The sequence below is a fragment of the Gigantopelta aegis genome, chromosome 15 (assembly GCF_016097555.1).
Source record: "Gigantopelta aegis isolate Gae_Host chromosome 15, Gae_host_genome, whole genome shotgun sequence".
Lineage (NCBI taxonomy): Eukaryota > Metazoa > Mollusca > Gastropoda > Neomphalida > Peltospiridae > Gigantopelta > Gigantopelta aegis.
Window position 1 is genome coordinate 40,219,523 of NC_054713.1, and position 4,593 is coordinate 40,224,115.

A 4,593-nucleotide genomic window follows, 5' to 3' on the forward strand; every position below is an offset into this window, starting at 1 on the left:
TGGTAAATTAATAGTATCTAATTATTGCTTAATACATGTATAATCATAAACAAAGTTTGGTTTGTTTAACGACACCGCTAGAACACATTGATTAATTAATCATCGGCTATTGGATGTCAAACATTTGGTAATTCTGACACGAAGTCATCAGAGGAAACCCGTTACATTTGCCCTAATGCAGCAAGCGACTTTTGATATGCACTTTCCCACAGACAGGAAAGAACATGCCATGGCCCTTGACCAGTTGTGGTGCACTGGTTGTAACGAGAAAAAAAGCCAGTAAGTTGAATGGATCCACCGAGATGGTTCGATCCTGCGACGCAAGCATCTTAAGCGAGCACTCAGCCGACTGAACTAAATCCCGCCCAAATACGTTTACACGCTGCTCAAGCAGGATCCTAGTTTTGCAAAATAAATATACGGCTTTCATGCATAGACATCAATTTAAGGTTGTTATTATGTAAAGTTAACCCCTGCGCGTGCTGTAACCTCACCGTAGTGCAGGGGTGTAACATTCTCTTTGAGAATGGCCAATACAGCACAAATTGAAGTTTAGAGTAAAATTCGGTGTCCGTAAAATTCTGTGATATTTGTATTTGTATTTTTGGCACAGTTCTTTACACTGTTTTTGTTTAAACCTTGAATTTTTATATTGATGTTGATCATCACTTTATTTATTTGCATTACCATAGTTTGACACCCAATAGCCGATGTATTTTTCGTGCTGGGGTGTCGTTAAACATTCATTCATTCATTCATTCATTCATTCATTCATGTAAAGTTAAATATTCATATAAGGCCAAAACAAAAGGAGAAAAAAAGGTTTGTTTCCGGTCGACCGGTCGATGCAGCAAGAGATCTTTTACATGCACTTTCCCACAGACAGGAAAACACATGCCACGGTCTTTGACCAGTTGTGGTGCACTGGTTGGAACGAGACAAAATCTAATCAATTGAATGGATCCACCGAGGTGGTTCGATCCTGCGATGCGAGCACCTCAAGTGAGCACTCAACCGACTATTATCTGTGGCTACATAACACGACTCATTTTCGAGTTCTCTTATAACAAATATTTAACATTTTAATTAATACACACACAACAGAAAGAGCCCCGTCAGCCCCGCCCTCAATCATTACATCCGTCGCTCAACGGCCACAAAAACCGTGGTCCGACTAGATGAATCTCTCGTAAAGGCAGAAGACCACACAAATTTGTGAAACTCCCTCGTTCCAGCCAGGCGAGCGCTTTATCACTGGGCTACGTCCGCGCCCCCTCCCTCACCCCACCCCCTACAAGCCTTATTACAGCCAAACAGTTTACACTCCTTAGCGATGACTTATAGTCCTTCCCACAGAAAGAAAGAAATGTTTTATTTAACGACGTACTCAACACATTTTATTTACGGTTATATGGCGTCAGACATATGGTTAAGGACCATACAGATATTGAGAGAGGAAACCCGCTGTCGCCACTTCATGGGCTACTCTTTTCGATTAGCAGCAAGGGATCTTTTATATGCACCATCCCACAGACAGGTAGCACATACCACGGCCTTTGATATACCAGTTGTAGTGTACTGGCTGTAACGATAAAGATCCATGTTTGAAGGCTAATTATTTGTAATATGAAGTAGGCCTACATTCTTAACCTATAGTCCGTCCCATCCTTCTACACATTTTTTGTTGTTCATTTTAGTTTGGTTTGACGTAAGAAAAAAAGTAAAAGTGTTTTGGAAATAGCACAAAATTACTATTTTTGTGTGAAACTCACAAAACAATCTGCTGAGAAATAAATGACTTGTAGAAAAATTCATAGTATCAAAAAAGGTGTTCCCCGTGGGAACGAGGTGCGAGACGTAGCCCAGTGGTACAGCGCTCGCTCGATACGCGGTCGGTGTGAGATCGATCCTCATCGGTGGCCCCATTGCGCTATTAACCATATGTCAGACGCCATATAACCGTAAATAAAATGTGTTGAGTGCGTCATTAAATAAAACATTTCTTTCTTTCTTTGAAACATGAATCTATGCAAAAACAACAAGCGAACTCTTTTTGCGAAACACAAGGGACTGCTTCCAAAACACTGGCGTAGGAAGCGGAAGGCAAGGGGCATGTCTCCCCCCCCCCCCCCCCCACACACACACTTTTAAGATATTTTGCTTTATCTTTGCTTTATAATAGTGTAAAAGTGTGTAAATATAAAAGTGTGTCCCTCACCCCCCACTTTTGGCACCTTCCTGCGCCACTGCAAAAGGATGAGGTAACTACTACCTGCCGCACACTTTAATCAATGGGAAAAGTATAAAACGTATTCGAAAGCAGCAGAAAACACGCCAGGATAGTGCTAAAGAGGGGTAAAAAATTCGAGCTTGTTTACCATTAGTATAAATTGTTCTATTTTAATTAATTAAATTAATTATACTTACTCTAAGAAGAAATGCTTCTTATAAAAACGTAATGTGTAAAACGTTGCGACTATGACGTCATTAACGATATTGTCAGTTTGGTTTGACGTACGGAAAAAAGTAAAAATGTTTCGGAAATAAAAAAAACACCTACAAAAACTATTTTTGTGTGCAATTTAGAAATAAAATATTTGTAGTAAAAGGGCGTTCTTTGTGGACATGCGCGTACGAGAAAGGGGCAGGGTTGTCAATCCCCCCCGTGCTGGGGCAAAACCTCAATTCGGGCAAAAATTATACGGATATTCAGGGGAAATGTGCTAACCTGAGACCTTTTTACCGTGTATTTCCCACATTCCACTCTCAAAACTAGTTATAATCTATGTAAAAATGTGTAGCGATTCGTTTGCAACCCTATACAGCCCATTGGTAGTAATTCCAATATGAATAAATGTTGTTACACAGATTCGTGCATTTTCATTTAATTTGGGCAAAAGCCAGCCTGCCCCCGGCCCCCTCCCCCACCCCCCTTACAAAAATTGGAGCTCGTACGCCTATAGGTTACACACCACCATTAATTACGTCAAGCAGTTCAGGTCTCACTACTTAGAAATTGGAGCATTGGGAAAGGCTACTTAAGAAAGACTCTAATTAGTGCTAATTAGATATTTAATTGTTGTGAAAGTTCCATCCTTGGAACCAAATGTAAAATGTAGAGTATGCTCACCCGATTCAGAATTAGCAATTTAAGAAAAAAATATTGCTGGAAGTGCACTTAAGAAGAGGTCAAATGCTAATTAGTGCTAATTAGGGATTTAATTGTTGTGAAAGTTCCATTCGAAATTCCTTTGCTATTTGGTAGAGGACATCTCACTGAGCCCAAATCCACTACTTAAGAAAAAAATATTTAGTGGGAAAGGCTCACCCGATTCAGACAAGATAATGACTTATAGCATCAATGTGAAAGGTGGGTCTTTTTCTTTAGAACATGGACATGTAGTATATCAATGGATAGCTTTTGGTGAGTATTGTACAGATAAGTCAATGTTATGTATGAATATGGTATACAGGGTCATAAAACATGTTAATAGCCATTTTTAATTAAATATAGTTTTAAAACGTCTCTATTTTTCCTTCTAAAAACCTATGCGGATTTAGTTTACATTGCCCGGTATACAATTTATATATGCCTAAATTATCTCTATTTCTTAGGTAAATTAAGAGAATATACGACATTTTGTATTATAGTGAGCATACTATATTACTTGCCCTTGAATATTATGTGTGCATTTCAACTAAAAGGTTTCACTCAATATTAACATCATCATCCAATTCATCATCATCAAGGACAAACGTGTGTCTTTGATGATAGAAACATGCCATTTTGCATTTTAGGACATATCTTAGGAAATATTTTTGAAATAGCAACATTGGAGATTTATTCGGTGATTGTTGTGGCAGCCATTTTCAAAATGGTCATTTTGGCTGTCATGGAAGCCAGTATAGGTGTCAGAATTGAACATACGAGTATTTATTGCTATATACACACTTAATAACAGATTTACATATATAAGTCCATTACACATCTTGTAGTTTACTGCTTAATGACAATTTCATGTTTTTTCTTTAAATAGCTAACATAGTTTATACTAGACTTGTATTTCAAGGGAAGCATCAGAATTAATGCCACCAAACACTATTTATTGGAGAACACCTCTTGGTCAATACCGATGCACTTTAGAAACAATCTATGGGGAACCAAATGTGAACTGATCAACACCACACAATTCATCGGGAACATACAAATTCTGATCTACATTAAGAGCCGTAACCAACAGTATTTGAACGCAGAAGAAGAAGAAGAAGAGAAGGGTTATGTCCACCATATCTCTTTGGGGAAAGTGACTTACATATTATGTTGCGAACATCGCAGGATTCATATTACACTGGTTAGTACATATGCCTAATGCACACATTGCAGGCATGAACCTCGTAGGTCATATGAGTCAATGTACCAGGAATAATTTTTGAATGGTATGGTTTTGACGAAGATGAGATTATTTCGTGACTATTCCACGACAACCATCAGTCAGGGAGTACCACCCCTGAGAGGAATGTGCCTATCATTTCTCTTGTATTCCTGATTTTGTAATGCTGCCTATTCATCACTCAATGTGTGTAGTGAAAACG

At 38.5% G+C, this 4,593-nt stretch overlaps 1 protein-coding gene across 1 annotated transcript in view; it reads right to left on the bottom strand.

Moving 5' to 3' along the window:
- The window catches only part of LOC121390610, a 25,863-nt gene extending 23,350 nt beyond the window's left edge, over positions 1 to 2,513 (bottom strand). Inside the window, exon 1 of the mRNA XM_041522471.1 lies at positions 2,428 to 2,513. The gene's annotated coding sequence lies outside the window, so the exon portion shown is untranslated. The remainder of the gene's footprint in view (positions 1 to 2,427) is intronic.
- Between the last annotated feature and the right edge of the window lie 2,080 nt (positions 2,514 to 4,593).